At 41.5% G+C, this 19,440-nt stretch overlaps 1 protein-coding gene across 24 annotated transcripts in view; it reads right to left on the bottom strand.

The window, feature by feature from the left end:
* The window catches only part of TENM3 (teneurin transmembrane protein 3), a 1,282,904-nt gene that overhangs the window by 121,354 nt on the left and 1,142,110 nt on the right, over nt 1-19,440 (bottom strand). The gene's annotated exons all lie outside the window — the stretch shown is intronic.

Here is a 19,440-nt window from a genome sequence, read left to right as displayed (position 1 = left end):
TTGTTATTTCTTGGGAGAGATTAAGTCTGTTACTAATCAGTCCTTCTAAATGTACCATAGCACTGCAAGTGTAAATTAAGGCAGAATGGATTATGGAGATTTCCAAATCAATCCTTAAGCAAACAACAAAACCAATCAATGGCACTGATTCAGGTAGTTCCCTCTGAACTAAAGAGAATGAATAAAGATTCAGATGCTGGAAGGGAGGTAGAGATGGGGTAGGGGATTACGTGGTGGAGGGAGGGAGGAGTAAGTTTAAATTCTCACAAAGATACGGGAAAAGGCTGCCGCAAGCTTTCTTTCTTTTGACCCTCATCTCAAATTCATTTGCAGCCTCACCAGCCATACTTGAATTGCCCCTATCAATGACCCTCAACCTGTAGGAATAAAAACTCTCTGCTCCCTGAGTCTCTGCCGCCTCCTGGTTTTAGGACACAGATCCAAGACTCAGATTTTTTGGTATGGTTTTCCCCTCCTTCCCTTTTTGCTAACGTTCTTTCTCAGTTATCCTGAAAGGATGATAGAGCAGGTTTTACAAATTTACCTTAAAGAGAAACAAACCCACATTGTCTCTTATTCAAAAAAGGTCTGTGAAGGCTAAGGAACAGAATGAAACTGGAAAATTATCCTTCCTCTATTAATTCAAACTTTTCAAAGTGACAAAGTTGACTTCCTATAATTTTTTTCTCTTAAAAAATATTATTCTGAATATGAATTCAGGTATTACATAATATCTATTACATAGTAGCCGCCAGAGAAGTTGGCCATTCAGAATTTAGAGGGTTTGATTTCATTTTTTTTTTTTCAACGTTTATTTATTTTTGGGACAGAGAGAGGCAGAGCATGAACGGGGGAGGGGCAGAGAGAGAGGGAGACACAGAATCGGAAACAGGCTCCAGGCTCCGAGCCATCAGCCCAGAGCCCGACGCGGGGCTCGAACTCACGGACCGCGAGATCGTGACCTGGCTGAAGTCGGACGCTTAACCGACTGCGCCACCCAGGCGCCCCGAGGGTTTGATTTCAAATTACAGTGTTGTGAACTATCTTACTCTAATAACAGGAGGAGTGAGTCTTCTCTCTATGAGAAGTTATCAGTTTAACACTGAGACCATTTTTGAGCATTTACTAAGGGACATAGAATTGTAGGCAATAGAAACAAATATCAACCAAAGAGTAGAATTGTAGAGATTACTTACTTATCTACTCGGGCTTCCATGGCTTCTGCCATCAAGCAACTAATTACGTGTTTGGGAGGACAACCCCTTCAACCTGGTGAATTAAATGACAATCTAAAGCCACATATGGTTAAGGGTCAGAGGGAGGTGATATCAATCGTAGGCTGGTGGTTGAAAGATTTCACAGAAGGGTTCAAAGTTCTGAGGTAAACTCTGAAGGACAGGGAGGATAAGGTTTTTGAGTTGGAGTCAACATTACAATTAAAAACATGAAAGTGAAACTGGACATATGTTATAGTGATGGTGAGCAGAGAGATCCGTGTGGCTAGGAAAGGAGTTAAGAAGACTGGCTTTGGATTCAGTTGAACTGGGTTTGAATCCTGACTCTGTCAGTAACTGGTTCTGTGATCGTCAAGAAGAGATTAAATCTCTAGTTCTAAACCTCATCTGTAAAATGGGAATGGTAATAATGCAATCACAGAGCTCATGCATATGAAGCATTTGGCTCTCAGTGTGCATCGAATGAATGAAAGACAGTAACGGGTTTGTCATGAGGGTAATGGAAGGTAGGGCTAGAAAGGGAGAATGAGATCACTTTCTGGAAGGCCCTGAATGCCAGCTTAAAGAGTCTGGTCCCTAACATGAACAGACAGTTCTCCAAGAAGACATCCAGATGGCCAACAGACACATGAAAAGATGCTCAACGTTGCTCACCATCAGGGAAATGCAAATCAAAACTATGATGAAATACCACCTTACACCTGTCAGAATGGCTAAAATCAACAACACGAGAAACAACAGATGTTACTGAGGATGTGGAGACAAAGAAACCCTCTTGCACAGTTGGTGGGAATGCAAACTGGTGCAGCCACTTCGGAAAACCGTATGGAGGTTCCTCACGAAGTTAAAAATAGAACTACCCCACGATCCATCAATCACACTACCCAAAGAACATAAAACAATATATTTACCCAAAGAATATAAAAGCAGCAATTCAAAGGGATACATGCACCCCTACGTTCACAGCATTATTTATAATAGTCAAGATACGGAAGCGGTCCAAGTATCTACCGATTGGTGCAGGGGTAAAGAAGATACCGTATGTGTGTGTGTGTGTATCTATATATCTATATCTATATCTATTACAATGGAATATTACTCAGCCGTAAAAAGAATGAAACCTTGCCATTTGCAACAAAGTGGATGGAGCTAGAGAGTATAATGCTAAGCAGAATAAGTCAGAGGAAGACAAATACTGTGTGATTTCACTCGTATGTGGAATTTAAGCAACAAAACAGATGAGCAAAGGGTAAAAAAGAGAGGGAGAGGCAAACCAAGAAACAGATTCCTAACTATAGAGAACACACTGATGGTTACTAGAAGGGAGGAGGATAGGGGCACGGGGGAAGTAGGTGATGGGGTTAATCCCCATCACTTGTGATAAATATTGGGTATTGTGCAAAAGTGTCAAATCACTATCGTGTACACCTGAAACTAATATAACACTGTATGTTAACTAACTAGAATTTATTTTTTATTTTTTTTAATTTTTTATTAAAAAAATTTTTTTTTATGTTTATTTATTTTTTTTTTGAGACAGAGAGAGACAGAGCATGAACGGGGGAGGGGCAGAGAGAGAGGGAGACACAGAATCGGAAGCAGGCTCCAGGCTCCGAGCCATCAGCCCAGAGCCTGACGCCGGGCTCGAACTCACGGACCGCGAGATCGTGACCTGAGCTGAAGTCGGACGCACAACCGACTGAGCCACCCAGGTGCCCCTAGAATTTATTTTTTAAATTGTTATTATTTTTAATATATGACTTATTGTCAAGTTGGCTAACATACAGTGCATACAATGTGCTCTTCATTTTGGGGGTAGATTCCTGTGATTCATCGCTTACATAGAACACCCAGTGCTCATCCCAACAAGTGCCCTCCTCAATGTCCATCACCCATTTTCTCCTCCTGCCATGAAACTTCAGTTTGTTCTCTGTATGTAAGAGTCTCTTATGCTCCCTCCCTCTCTGTTTGTAACTATTTTTTTCCCCTTCCCTTCCCTTCTGGCCTTCTGTTAAGTTTCTCAAGTTCCTCATATGAGGGAAAACATATGATATCCGTCTCTCTCTGACTGACTTATTTCACTTAGCATAATACCTTCCAGTTCCATCCACATTGTTGCGAATGGCAGGATTTCATTCTTTCTCATTGCCAAGTAGTATTCCGTCGGATATGTAAACCACATCTTCTTTATCCACTCATCAGTTGATGGACATTTAGGCTCTTTCCATAATTTGGCTATTGTTGAAAGTGCTGCTATAAACGTTGGGGTACAAGTGCCCCTATGCATCAGCACTCCTGTATTGACTCCCTTGGGTCAATTCCTAGCAGTGCTATTGTTGGGTCATAGGGTAGTTCTATTTTTATTTTTTGAGGAACCTCCACACTGTTTTTGAGAGTGGCTGCACCAGTTTGCATTCCCACCAGCAGGGCAAGAGGGTTCCATTTCTCCACAATCTCGCCAGCATCTGTTTCCTGGTTAACTAGCTGGAAATTTACATAAAAACTCTAAAAAAATAGATACTTGAAGTAGCCTTAATATGGGTAATTTGTATTTCCATGCCATAAAAGCACTTATTTTTCCTATGTTGTATGTATGTGTGTACGTATGCGTGTGTGTGTGTATGTTTATAATAAGGAGAAACAGAATTCTAGATTACTAAGGAATGTGTTTTGTGATCACAGATGAGTATGACAGATATCCAAGTTATGCCCATCGGGGTCTAGAGAAATTCACGGTAAATTCACACTTAGAGATAAATGTCAAGTTTGAGTAGATTACTAGTAAATGCTGTGACTATCTTCTAGTTGGCTGATCACATCCTACTCAATGACACATGTACCATCATTTGCAAAGGACACCAATAGCTAAAGGGAGACCACTGGCTAAAGGGTTCTGATTGGGCTAAAGCTGACGTGAAGTCACGTTCAAGGACGTGAAAGTGCATACAGTAGCCCCCTTTATCCCTGGTTTCACCTTCCACTGTTTCAGGTACCTGCGGCCGTCAAGTGTGGTCTGAAGGCAAATGATCGTCCTCCCGACCTATCTTCAGAAGGTAAACAGCCTAACGCTATGTCACACAATGCCTACGTCACTCACCCCATTCATCCCATCACGTAGGCCTGTTATCACCCCACGTTATCACAAAGAGAAGGGTGGGTACAGGGCAATAAGATATTTTGAGACAGAGACCACATTCACATAACTTTTATTGCAATATATTGTAGTAGTAATTGTTCTATTTTATGGTTAGTTATTCTTGTTAATCTCTTACTGGGCCTAATTTATACATTTAACTTCATCAGAGATATGTACGTATAGGAAAAAATATAGTATAAAGAAGGTTTCGTACTATCTGTGGTGTCGGGCATCCACTGGGGGTCCTGGAACACATATTCTGCAGGTAAGGGTGGGGAGTGACTACTGTAGTGGGACCATAGTGGGAAGCCTGGACTTGGGAGACACGTTAGGATACAGTTGCGGTAACCTAGGCGTGACGCAGGAGAGGGCTGTACGAACAGCTTAACAAGTCATTACTTACAATCCCACTTCTCTTTTCTCCCCCAATGCCTATAACCATGACAGTTGTTAACACGTCAGCTACCAGATCTATTTTTCTTTAATTTAGTAATATATTACGCTCTAGGGAATAAAACCCAAAAATTGGGTTATAGTAATCCTCGCTAATTTCTTATGTATCGACTCAGACTATAAACCACATCATTCACTGAAATATTAAATATTTATTTTATGATAGTAATATGTATTCATTTTTAGCAAAATTAGAACATATAGCTAAACACAAGGCCAAAAGAATAGAATCCTACCACTATGGTAATCCTACTATAATCCAAGATTATGTTTGCTTCCTTTAACCAAGACCTATTTATTCATAGAAATTTTTCAATACTGGAAACACCTACATATGTGACAAATTAGCTTTTTAAAAATTTTTAATGTTTATTTATTTTTGAGAGACAGAGTGTGAGTGGAGGAGGGGGAAAGAGAAGGAGACAGAGAATCCGAAGCAGGCTTCAGGCTCTGAGCCGTCAGCTCTACACGGGGCTCGAACCTATGAATCGTGAGATCGTGACCCGAGCCGAAGCTGGATGCTTATCCGACTGAGCCACCCAGGTGCCCCTATGTCATAAATTAGCTTTTAATGAAAAGATTAAGGAGGGCGGAGAGAGAAATGGAATTTTTACTGAGGGCCCATGATCTGTTAGGCAGTTTCACCTATACTATCTGTTCGGAACTAAAAAAACAAAACAAAACAAAACAAAAAAACAAAAAAAACACTACTCCCTGAAGTCAATATTATTTTGAGATGAAGAAACTAAGTCTCAAAGAAGTGAATTACCTGCCCAAAGTGAGTGATAAAGACTCACACTGAGGAGTGCAGAATTCCAAAACTATGTGTTTTACATAGTCAGCAGTGAAATCTTTGCTTTTTTATTAAAAAAATATTATTTTAAATTACGAAGTTTTGGATCTATTTCATATAAAATCAGGTGTGGTAACCCACTGAACCACGCTAGAGAATCTGCTTAGCTTTCAATTTTAGGATATAAAGTTATAGGCTTTTTTGAATACTTATTTTTATTGGGAAGAAATGACCAGTTCTTATTACATAAAAACTGCCATAGATACCCTTAAAAATCTTTTTTTAATGTTTATTTATTTTTGAGAGAGAGGAAGAGAGGCAGAGAGAGAGGGAGACACAGAATCTGAAGCAGGCTGCAGGCTCTGAGCTGTCAACCCCTGATGCAGGGCTCGAACTCCTGAACCATGAGATCATGACCTGAGCCAAAGTCAGACACTCAACCAACTGAACCATCCAGGCGCTCCACAAAAACTGACATAGATACTCTAATGTGATATTCATCGTGTTATAATTTATACTAAATTCCTACTAGGTTTTTTGTCTTTTGGTTGACTTACACATGAAACTATTTTTAAATACTGAGAAAAGTAGTAGTCCCTTCTGCCCGTGAAGACCGGTTTGCACACATGTCATATTTATGGAAATAGCTCATATGTGGGCACATTCATCAAATTCATACATCAGTAAGGCTATTGTTATAATTTATTGTTATTAACAAGTTCTATTGTTATTCTCTGAGGTTTATGTGATTGAATCTCCTCAGTCGTGTTGATCCTATGAATTGCTGCTATAAATGTTTTTTGGGTCACTTTAATAACATATCTGTGCTTTCAATACTGGTAACTTAAAATGGTACGAATCAGAATTGTTTTCCAAACCATCATCTTGGCCCAAAAGCATTAGCTTTGGAAACAGTAATCAAGTGATGACTTCTGGGGTTTTAGGTTTTGCTTTGTTGCTTTCTCTGTATACTGATTTCGAGGGGTTAGGATTTTTCTGATAGAAATGATAGGTGTGGGTACTGTTGTGTCAGTAAGTGTTGTGATTACTTATCTCATCAGTCCCACCCAATTTAACAGGTGGCTCTTTTTCAGAAAGAAGGTTCTTTCATTTGTAAAACAAAAAACCAAGGTTCATTGAATAGGTTTGAAGGGAGGGGGACAGTAGTACTTGAGATCATTGGTTTCTGGTCTCCCTGTAATGAAAAAGCCTGAGTAATCATAACATCATAGCATCTCAGAGTTCAAGTGCCCATGGAGGTCATTTAGTCCAGGAGTCTTCAAGTAAGAGTAGTCATATCCCTAGGTATGAAGATTACATGAAGACCTTCCTTCCTCCCTCCCTCCATCCCTCCTTCTTTTCTTTTTTTCATGAAGACTTTTCAGTGAGGAAAGGAGTAGTCTGTTTTAAGGGAATTCATTTCTAGGACCTCAACAATTTCCGGGTGTAGACTCTCTTTACAACAGAAGGGACCTTTCACATACTCAGTATCTCACTATGACGCACTGTCTTGAGCATAAAGCTTCCAGTGTGCCAAACAAAGGCAAAATTTCAAGCATTCTTGTTGATGAAGCCTCCTTTATTCGAGAGACCACAAACCCAAGGTAGGGCTTTAGTGTCTTTCCTTGTCTTGCACATATTTCTATCAAGGACAAAGTGTGGCATTAAGAATTGGAATATTTAAGGCTGTTGGTAGGTTTTGAAATCTGATAGATCAAGAAGGAGGGAGAACCTTTTCGTGCAATGACCTTATCATTCATCCCAACCATTGGCAAAGGATGCTCTTCATTGCCAGTAGAGTTTCATGACTGCCAAGAGAACATCAGTGAGGTGAGAAATAATAAAGGCAGCGATGCCTTATTCAGTCCAATTGCCAAACTCATGACAAGGATTTGTGCTTTATCTGTCTCTCTACTATCTCCCTCGCGTAGGAGTTCAGAATTGTGAGGACTGTCACAACGTGGACATTAATTTATTTGAACCGAAACAATAAGTCAGACTTTTTCTGACAGAGTTTGATTTTATTTATTTATTTAAAAAAAAAATTTTTTTTTTCAACGTTTATTTATTTTTGGGACAGAGAGAGACAGAGCATGAACGGGGGAGGGGCAGAGAGAGAGGGAGACACAGAATCGGAAACAGGCTCCAGGCTCTGAGCCATCAGCCCAGAGCCTGACGCGGGGCTCGAACTCACGGACCGCGAGATCGTGACCTGGCTGAAGTTGGACGCCTAACCGACTGCGCCACCCAGGCGCCCCTGATTTTAATGAGTAGTATCTCTGCCAGTAAATTATATAGCATTTCCTGTAAGTTCAATGAGCTAGTTAGAGACATTGAAAGCATATGATACAACAAAAGCATTAAAAAATATCGCAATAACAAAGATGAACTAAAATGAACACAAGGTCCATCTTCCACCCCATTCTGCACATACCAGATTAAACAAAGCCACAGAGTAAAAGAGTAACGGGTGTGATTAGTAGTGTTTTGCTTTCTTTTTGGGGGGTATACTGCACAGAGGCTGACAAATGGGTGGTTCGGAAAACTTGGTTAACAAATATGTGTGAAAGCAGGTGGCTCTCAGTTCCGTGCTTCCAATGAAACTGAAGAAGAAATGTGATGGAACCAACAGCTTGTAGACCACTAAACACACGTTTTAGAAATAGATCACAGGGGCACCTGGGTGGCTCAGTCAGTTGAGCGTCGGACTCTTGATTTAGGCTAAGGTCATGATCTCATGGTTCCTGGGATTGAGCCCAGATGCTCTGCGCTGACAGTGTGGAGCCTGCTTGGGATTCTCTCTCTCTCTCTCTCTCTCTCTCTCTCTCTCTCTCTTTCTCTCTCTCTCTCTCTCTCTCTTTCTCTCTCTCTCCCTCTCTCTCTTTCTTCCCCTCCCCAGTTCTCTCTCAAAAGAAATAAATAAAAACATAAAAAAAAGGAGTAGGTCACAAATTCTTGACATACGAATAATAAGGATTTCAAATAGTTGAAATCACTCTAAAAAAATCCTTTCCTTCCCATCTGCTTATTTTGTGGTTAAGATTTCTTATGTTTATATTCATAAAAAAAGAAAAACAGGAATAAAATTGATCCTGAATCTTGCCTGGCTTTGTAATAATTAATATCCATCCACGGGGGCACCTGGGTGGCTCAGTCGGTTAAGTGTCCGACTTCAGCTCAGGTCATGATCTCTCGGTTCGTGAGTTTGAGCCCCGTGTCGGGCTCTGTGCTGACAGCTCAGAGCCTGGAGCCTGCTTCGGATTCTGGGTCTCCCTCTCTCTCTGCCCTTCCCCCACTCACACTCTGTCTCTCTCTCTCTCTCTCTCTCTGTCTCAAAAACAAATAAACATTAATATCCATCCGTGAATACGTGAATTATTTGGAAAAGTCCCCAGTCATCTCATTCAGAGAGGTATTTTTGATACATTTTCGCTTTTTATATTTAATAATTATAAAAAGGTTTAGCATTTTTATAATAATTAGGTTGATTTCCGTCAAATGTGTACAACTAATAATTATAAATGTAATTTGGTATAAAAGGAAACAGGCTTTTTAAAAACATGTATGAACATTATGGTGGTAGGAAATAAGATTTAATTAAAATTTGTATTTATAATTTGTTTTAAGGCACAAGAACGAAAGTCTGAAGGTCACGCGTCTATTTTAGCTTTTCCTATGAAATATGAATCTCAGTCTAAAGTGGCCAGCCGCTTCTGTTTGCTTCCAATTATGACACCGTTTAGAATGCATTTATTTTGAATTAAAGTCTTCGAATGTGTCTTTTCTAAAAGGTAGATGGAGACCTGACCTCTCATTATCATCACTGATGTAGAGATACAAGGACATCGCTGACTTTCTTCTGCTTAAATCCACTGAACTGGCAGCTTCGTATGACATTCCTGCTAAAGCCTCTAGTTTGAATGTCCGGGGACCATAGTTTTGTGAAGGGGCTTTGTCTGTTTAAATTCTGCACTACCGCTTTTCAAGTCCCGGCCGGTCTCTAATTTGGCCAAGTCAAGTGTGGTCATTCCTGTTAGCGTTTCCAAATGCTCTTTATTGATCGGAAACACGCCTGGGAGTCGGCGAGCCATTGACGCGGCTTGATAAACTTGTAAATACTTGAACAACCTTTTCCTCTGAAGCTCATCATTCCACTCAGATAAAAGCCTGGACACAGATGTCTTTCATCATGGCCTGAATTCCAGAAAATTTTGGCTTCAGAGGAAATAAAAGGAGGGCCAGTTCTGGCGTGCTCTCTCCTCCCTTACTGAGATCACTCCATCCTTAAGCCCCCGGAGCCTGAACCTGGGAATGATCATAGGAATCAGTAAGGTTGTTTGTAGGTTTTACTAAGAGAATAAAGGAGGAAGAATGGAGGAAAAAATAGACAGGGCCACAGAGTGCCCTGGAGTTATTCTAAACTCAAAGCTTGTAGGTTAGGAATCAAACCAATTAAAGCCTTCACAGTAAGAGGGAGGTGTACCGCGTCTTCAAACACAGTAGGGTATCATCTTGAAGGTTTTTTTTCCCCAACGTATCCTGTTGGGCCTGAATGTGGGAGCCACTAGGAGTCTTTTTACCTACTAACTGTGATTTTCCCTTTCATCAGTAACTATGTGTCCCAACAGTCCACGTCTTAAAATATGGTTGTCAGAGTGTGAAAACAGAAAGAGGCCACGTCCCCAAAGCCATTGTTACTCCTCGCCCTCTTGGGTGAGCCACGGTTCAGAGGCAAACACATCGGTAGATGGCATTTTTTCAGATAACGCATTAACAATGCCTTGAGCTCTCAGATACTGTATAAATAATAGTGTACCAACCCTAGATGTTACAAGGATCAAATGGAATATTGAAATCATACTGGTAGTAAGGAGGCTTGGTATCTAAACATTATTTTGTGACATCAGAAAAACCACCCAAAGATGCGCAAGACTAAATATTTTGCCATACATATCATGAATGTGCTGCCTGCATATGATGGGAATAAACGAGCCTTTAATTATTAAAATGGAAAGGCAGAAAAGAAATCCAACTGTAAAAGTCTAAGTCAATTGTTGAGGAGGGTAAGTGATAATATCATCTGGAGTCCCACAGAAGCACTAATAATTAAGATGTCAGGAAGCAAGGTTAGGCATTTACAGACAATCAATAGCCCACCCTCCAACTCTGTGACCTAACCTTGGATTCAGACCCTGACTTTGAGATCTCGGGGAGAACAGCTCTTTTTATAAACAACCACACGCCGTAACTTACCATTGCGGACACAGAGTGTTACCTCGCAAGCAGAGCGAATTAAAACACAACTGCCTTGCAAACACAGTTTAATGAACAAAATCAATACAGCACCTAATGAAGGAACTATTACACGTTGCAGCAAACATACCATGAACAATACTGAGTAAAACTCAAGGCACCTGCCGCCCTGTTAGTTCATTGCTTCAAATCACCGGCATCTTTAAACTGCTCTAAGTTTTAATTCTCTGAAATTGTCCAGTAGTTGAGAAAACTCATGCATGATGACCAATAAAGTGAAATTTAAAAGCACTTGAATTACATTGTTTAAACAGGATGGATCCTATATGTACATGTATATATACATACACACATGTACAGTTTTTACATTTGTACTCAAAAGGAGTTGGAAATTTCCTTTGTTTAGATATAACTGACATCACACATTGTATTTGTTTCAGAAGTACAATGTAATGATTTGACTTTTGTTGTATACAACTGCGAAGTGATCACCACCGTAAGTCTTGTTAACAGCCATCATTTCACAGAGTTATAATTTTGTTTCTTATGATGAGAACTTTTAAGCTCTACTCTCTCGGCAACTTTCAAATATCCGCTACAGTATTATTAACCATGATCACCATGCTGCAGATAGACTCCATAACTTACTTATTTTATAACTGGAAATTTGTGCAAAAGGAGTGTGTTGTTTGTCTGTTTGTTAGTTTTTGTTTGATTGGAAAAGTAATTTTCCAGAGTTATATTAGCCAAAATTTACGGCCTTTCTTTGTCTTATGTTATCCCAAACTATTCTATGCTAAATTTTGGCATTTGTCTTATTGTTCCTTTTAAATAAAGGTCATGTTGAAATATCCTACTATAGGGCCCTCTATTTTCCCCTATGTATGCATTTGCTAACTCATTGTCATTGCCTGCTTGACTTCTATCTTGCCTAGCAATTCACAGGCTCTGAGAACAACTGTGCCTTTTTTTTTTTTTCCTATTGCTATGTTCTCAGAGCTTTGCTCTGTGCATGGCACATAATACATGCTCAATAAATAAATGCACAGTACTGTGCATTCAAAGGAATCTGAAGGATAAGATAGATTCCTTTCATAAAACCCAAATAACTAAAAATATTAAGCCAGGAGGAGTTGGTTAATAATAAGTAACTAATAATAAGGATTTCTATTATTGCTTTAGAGAATACTCTGGATGATGATTTAAAGATACATCTTCTTAAAAATTTAGCTACAAATTACAAGTGCAAAATCTAGAACTGCATTAAAAAGAGTGAACTAATAATTATTGACATGTATCAAACGCTCGTCACGTTCCAGTCAGGGCTTGGCATCCTTCGTGTGATCTCTGATTTAAACCTCAGTGCCACCCCATGCAGAAACAGGAGGTTAGGGAAGGTAATTTATGTAAAGCCACCCAGTAAGTGACACAGCTTCAATTCTTTCTTTTTTTTTTTTTTTTTTTGAATATTTATTTGAGAGACAGCACATGCACATGAGTGAGAGGGGGAGGAGCAGAGAGAGAGGGAGAGAGAGAATCCTAAGCAGTCTCTGAGCTGTCAGCACAGAGCCTGACATGGGGCTCGAACCCACGAACTGTTGAGATCATGACCTGAGCCGAAACCAAGAGCCAGACGCTCGACCGCTGAGCCACCCAGGTGCCCCGACAGACCTTCAGTTCTTAACCACGAGGCTCTACCAGCATTTGGTTTGTGCATACTTTGCAAGGCGCTGTGGTGGGTCCTTTAGGCACTTTATATCATTTAGTCATGCTATTTTCATATGCTCATTTGACAAATACGTAGTGAGCACCTTTTACATGTCTATAACTGTGCTGAGAGCTTGGGACAGGGCAGTGGAAGACAGATGTGGTCTGTGCCTCATTCTCTAGCAAAGAAGGCCTACATTAAGTAGTAATGGTGATAGGCACAAACATTTTTCAAGCATTTTTATGTACGATACACCATTTTCAGTATTTCTGCCAAATACTTAAGACTGTTCCAATGATGAGAAAACTTAAGGCCAAAGAAGCTACATACTTTGTCCCATGTAACAAAGCCATTAATGATCAGAACTAGGATGTGAGGCCAGAAGGGGTAGGTTTAAGAGCCTATACTCCATCTTCCTCCCGTACTGTTTCTATATTAGAGTATGGCGTGATCAAGAGCCAGAATGTGGAAAGCCTTGTAAGTCACTTAAAGGCATCCGACCAGAATCTAAGTCACTGAGGAAGATCAGGTAGGGTACTTAGATCTCAAATTTGTGTCTGAAGACCGTGGGACAAGACTGGAGACGTAACATCCCAGACTGAAGGTGGCCTCTAGAATCTAGGTGAGAGATGATGGATCCAAGAGATACTGTGGAGTTGGGGTGGACAGGACTAATGATTGACTGAATATGGAGGTGACAGAAGAGGAGGAGACAGGCTTGCTTCTTCAGCTCCCGGCCCAGGTAACTAGGTGAATCATGATGCCGTTTCCTGACACAAAAAGCCCTGGAAGAGAGACAGATTTGGAAAGAGAGATGACGGCAATTGTGTTTTCCAAAGATGGCGCCCATGGCATCTTTCATTCCATAGGCTCTTACGCAATGAATCCCTGCCACTTCCTCACACAAAAGGGGGAGTTTGATTCTCCTTCCCGTGAATCTGGGCTGATCATCCTGGCTCTCTGGACCAACGGGATGTGATGAAAGGGACATCTGCAGATGTCCAATATCTTAGGATGTGAGAAGGCTTGTAACGTCTGCGTTGGTTTCTCGGAATGCTCCCTCCTGGGATACATCCCTTCAGCACCAGCTGCTAGGCTCTGAGAAGTCCAAGCCACATGGAACGCCTTGTTTAGATGCTCTGGTCAACAGCCACAGCCGAGCTCCAGCTCACACACAGCACCAACTGCCAGCCACCTTGGACTTCTGGCTCAGTGGAGCTTTCAAACAGCCCCAGCTGACATCTGAAAGGAACTGCACGAAAGACCCAAGCACAAACACAGGAACTTCCCCATCTGCAGAATCAGGAGAGATGACAACAGTTGTTCTTTTAAGCCACGGACTCCTGGTGTGGCTTGTTAGGCAGTGATAGAGGACCAAAGCAGTCAATGGGTTCAGTTTTAGACATGTGAAGTTGGAGGTGCTTGGAAGACAACGCAGGTGGAGAAGTTCCAAAGGCACTTGGAGAGATTTTACACAGTCGGTGTCTGGATCTCAAAGAGAGAGAAATATCTACGCCGCACATATTGATTTGGGAACACACAGAACGTAACACAGCGCAAAGCACATCGCATGCATCCGAAGCCAGGAGAGGGGATAAGAGAACCCAGAGGAATTATACTCTGAAAAGAGCAGAGTCCTGAGAAACAGCAATGTGGAGGGGTCCAGCGGAGACGGGCGAGCCGACTAAAGAAGCTGAGAAGTCACTGCCAAAAAGTCAGGAAGAAAGCCAAGGTAAATGTGGTATCACAGAAGCTAAGCGAAAAGAGCATTTCAATTCGGAGGGATACATCAACTATCAAATGCTACCAAGAACTCAGATCTGGTAACGACTGAACAGGATTCAATGACGATACAGACACTGCGATGCCTAACTCAGGAAGACATCGGTTTCGATGAGTGGTGGTAGGAACATCCATGAGAAAGGAATTCACGGATGGTGAAGAAATGAACAGAGAGAGATTACACTCAAGAGGGGCTGGCTGTAGGGGCGCCTGGGTGGCTCAGTCGGTTGAGCGTCCGACTTTGGCTCAGGTCATGAACTCACTGATCATGAGTTCAAGCCCCGCGTCGGGCTCTGTGCTGACAGCTCAGAGCCCGGAGCCTGCTTTGGATCCTGCTTCTCCTTCTCTGTGGCTCCCCACCCCGCTTTCTCTGTCTCTCTCTCTCAAAAATACATAAAAATTGAAAAAATTAAAAAAAAAAAAGAAGGTTGGCTGTAAAGGGAGAAGAGAAAAATAAGGTGGAGCTGGAGTGGGAGGTAGAGTCAAGGATCTTTTTGTTTTTAAAGCCTCCGGGGCGCCTGGGTGGCGCAGTCGGTTAAGCGTCCGACTTCAGCCAGGTCACGATCTCGCGGTCCGTGAGTTCGAGCCCCGCGTCGGGCTCTGGGCTGATGGCTCAGAGCCTGGAGCCTGTTTCCGATTCTGTGTCTCCCTCTCTCTCTGCCCCTCCCCCGTTCATGCTCTGTCTCTCTCTGTCCCAAAAATAAAATAAACGTTGAAAAAAAAAAAAAAAAACCTCCGGAGTCTCCAATGTTGCCTAGAAGGTGGCAACAGGGGGGCTACTTTGAAGATACGGATTGGAATCAAGCATACTCATGGAAAGATCAGCCTTAAGAATGGGGCAAAAAGAGTGAGAAGTGTAGATCCAGACACACAAAGGCATGGAGATTTGCCTCCAGGAAACTGAGAGAACTTCCTCTGAAGGTTTCTGTATGTTGTTGATTGGAAAGGTCCCTCCGCGGAGAGAGCTGGGCTTCCGAGGACCGTCGGAAGATCTGGAGAAATTGTTGACGAGTGTGGGAAGAGTTGGCATGGGCAAAGGAGCCAGGCTGCCAGACTGTTGGGAGTCAGTGAGCCAGGAGATGGCCATGACTATTTCCTCTTCACATTCGAGGAAAGCAAGCTCAGAGAGGTTAAGTAACTTGCTCAAGGCTCCAAAGTACATAAATGAAGGAGCTGGGATCTGAAGACAGGCCCCTGTGACTGTTTCCAGTACATTAGACTAAATGAATTCCTTGGTCCAGGGGAATAATTTTAGTTTCTGGAAAGAGACTGGTATTGGAGGCTCAAAAACCTCATTCTTACCTCTCCCTTCACATTGTCCACATCTATCGGTTTCGCCTGAGACCCCACACTTCTGACATCTCATCTCCAAAATCTGGAGTCAAAGACGGTCTCAGGAATAATCAGTAAAGGATCATGGCATATAATAGAAATTCTTCTTCTACATACTAAATACTGCTTAGAAACTCCCGTTCAAATGAGCTTAAAAGCAAGCGGGGAGTTTACAGAAACCTTAGCACCACGATTGTTCCTTAGAATTATATTTGTAAATTAAAAATAAAAGAGGACTGAATGAACAAAAGTACTGTATTTAGAAGCTACCATGAGTTGGGGCGCCTGGGTGGCTCAGTCGGTTAAGCGTCTGACTTCGGCTCAGGTCATGATCTCACGGTCCGTGAGTTCGAGCCCCGCGTCGGGCTCTGGGCTGACAGCTCAGAGCCTGGAGCCTGCTTCAGATTCTGTGTCTCCCTCTCTCTCTGACCCTCCCCCGTTCATGCTCTGTCTCTCTTTGTCTCAAAAATAAATAAACATTAAAAAAAAATTAAAAAAAAATAGAAGCTACCATGAGTCAATTGTCTCATTACGTTTAGCACAGTTAATTCACCCAGTGAGCCTTGTTCAGAATTCTAAGCATTTCTTAAGGGTTGTAATCTAGAATTTCTAAAGAGATGACGTGATATATTTCTCTGGATAGTTTATAAAACTGAAATACTGGACGATGGTGTATGGAGACTGGAGGACCATCACAAAGGCTTAAAAGCCATGATTTTAAGGTACCTCCCCCTTCTTGCAAACGCAGTCCCATCGCGCTCCCCTGAGCCCCGTGTCTTTAAGTATTTAAAAGATACATACCAAGAAGCTTTACTTGGAAAAATGGAAATAAGAATTCCTTATAATTGAGGGTTTTTTTTGGGCGGGGGTAGAGAGGGTACTATTCAAGAACTAATAAAGAAGACAACTGACTACTGTTTAGGTCACACTTTGGACAAGGTCTGAGTCAAGAGCTGGCCTTCTTTCCAAAAGGAAACATTCGTATGAACTCCCAGGGCATCTGGCCGGCTGGGGACTCAGCTTTCCTCCAGGGAACCTAACTCATCCTGGGACATCTGCTGACTGTTCCTTAGGTAGGGGGCTTCTTCACAAGGCTTGAAAGAAGTGACTTTACTTCCATGGAGATACAGCTGTTCCACAGGCACATGAAAACCGAACCCAGCGCATTCTAGAGTCACCTGGGGGAACTGCAGTCTCTCTCAGAGGAGGGGCCTTTCAGAACAGTGTTTTTTTGAAACTGTGGACCACAGTCTTTTGCAAACTGTGGAATTGTCTAAGTGAGTTTCAACCAGCACTCGTATAACTGGGAAACACCATAAAATAGAGCGAAAACAAAAAACAAAAAACAAAGAAAACCAGGTGTGTTTCACACAACGAGGATAAGCATTATTTTGGGAACCAGATTTCAGATGTATGTGTGTGTGGGGATGCGGATTCCGACATAATGCAGATTTCTCTCTGCGGTCATACAGGATAGTTGCAAACTCTTATCAGCCACAGGATTTCTGAAGCTGTATGTACATGATATTCTTTCAAATGCCTGGAACTGACAGGATCCCAGACAGTTCATTCCAAGGTTGTCCTAAAATCTTTTCACAGATCTGAACCACTGAGCACCTTGACCAACGTTACAAAGTAAACAGGTGAAGAAGCTAAACTCTGAATAGAGGTTTAGGCGAGCCGAGGAACACTGATGCAGGCAGAGGAGGGATTTCTTGGCCAAATCCCAGGAACCAGCATGAGGCTCGAGGAGCATCTCTGAATCCACACTTTCTCGGTATTATGCTTTTCGAGTATTGTGAAACTTAATTAGCCTATTTTCATTTTCAGCATACTAACAGGTCAGGATGTAGTAAAATAAAACGTGTCTACAATAAGCCTTTTTCTCTTTAGTCTAATTTCTTGGGTCTGTAAAAAAAAGTTCTCTACATGTGTGTTTCGTTAAGTGCATCGGGCCTTTTTTACAGAAACCATCTACTTTAAGAGACAGGCTACATTTCAATGCACATAGACTAAAACTAAACACTCTTAATTTCTGTGCAGTTACTCGATCAGTTCACATGTGTGTTATCAGTATACGAAAAATTACATAATTGTTTACTTAATTGCAATTTCCCTCACCTACTGTTTTAATTACTTCGGGTGTGGGGACATATGAGTCACCGGCTTGCAGCTTCCTGGAACATGGAGAGCTTTGTATTAAAAGGCTCCGTACAGGTGTGGGGCCAAGGGTGTTTGTTATTACTATGAGAATCCTACGTCTTATAGAATTCCTCAGTCTTCCCAAGAAGGAAGAGAAACGTCATAGGGTATTGTTGTTAAAATAAAACAGAAGATGAGAACACAGAGACCAAAAAAAAAAACCCCAACGGAAGCGTTAGCCCTGGTGAATCGCTACACATAAAATAGTAGCATACGCATAAAAATAAACAAATATATATTTTGTTATGTATAAATCGACAATCGCTTCTTTCTGGTCTTGCAAAGAAACTAGCCATGTGAGGATGAACATAATTGATGCCAAAGCAGAATACAAATACATGAGATAAGAAGAAACAAGGGGGAAGAAAAGCTTGGGAATTGCTTAAAGGCAGATGATATACATATGTGACAAAAAAAGGTACCCTGATCCGGTTGCTTTGAGATATGAAGTATTATGACATTTTGCAAAAAGCCAGAGAATTCCAAGTGTCAAAACATATATACACGCGCACACACATATCAAAATAATAGACAGGGATATACAATATAGATATAGACAGGATAGACAGGTATATAATCTTATATTACATATAATATAAATCTACACACGTATATATACATTTTCCTGGGAGTTCATATGGAAAAATGAAATAAAACATTCTCAAACCTCTTAAATTCTGTTTTTAATTCAGAACAAAACGCTTTGAAAGTCTGTTAGCCAAAGGGCAAACTTTTTTTTTTTTGATGTATATTTATTTTTGGAGAGAGAGAAAGACAGACAGATGCAAGCTGGGGAGGGGCAGAGAGAGAGGGAGCCACACAATCCGAAGCAGACTCCAAGCTCTGAGCTGTCAGCACAGAGCCCGACGCAGGGCTCGAACTTATGAACAGTAAGATCATGACCTGAGCTGAAGTTGGACGCTTAACCGACTGAGCCACCCAGGCGCCCCCATAGTGCAAACTTTTGAAGGTTTACAGAAAGGGCAAGCAGAGAAAGGTCAATAAATTCTAATCCTTTAACGTATTTTGTATTTGAAAGCTTTTATAACGAAATTAATATAGTACTCTATACTATAACTCCATAAGCTAGTTGAATGAAAACAAAGCTTAATATGCCCAAGATAATATAAGAGACGATATATTGAATTATAGCCTCTCTACAGACTAAAAGTAAAACCAAATACACAACTGCAGGAGGGAAAGCCAGAAATGCCCAGCCATCAAATCGGAAGGCAGAAAGTTGTATTATTCCTATAATAAAAATGTGAACTTCCAATCTTTCAAGTGAATGCCTAAAAACCCCTGATTAAAAGATGACGTTGTATTTCAAAATCGTTTCCCTCTCGGGGCGCTCGGGGCGCCTGGGTGGCTCCGTCGGTTAAGCGGCCGACTTCAGCTCAGGTCACGATCTCATGGTTTGTGAGTTTGAGCCCCGCGTCGGGCTCTGTGTGGACGGCTCGGAGCCTGGAGCCCGTTTCGGATTCTGTGTCTCCCTCTCTCTCTGCCCCTCCCCCACTTGTGCTCTGTCTCTGTCTCAAAAATAAAT

Source organism: Leopardus geoffroyi, chromosome B1 (assembly GCF_018350155.1).
Source record: "Leopardus geoffroyi isolate Oge1 chromosome B1, O.geoffroyi_Oge1_pat1.0, whole genome shotgun sequence".
Classification (NCBI taxonomy): Eukaryota; Metazoa; Chordata; class Mammalia; order Carnivora; family Felidae; genus Leopardus; species Leopardus geoffroyi.
Note: the sequence above shows the minus strand (reverse complement) of the source record. Positions and strands in the feature narration are given on the sequence as shown.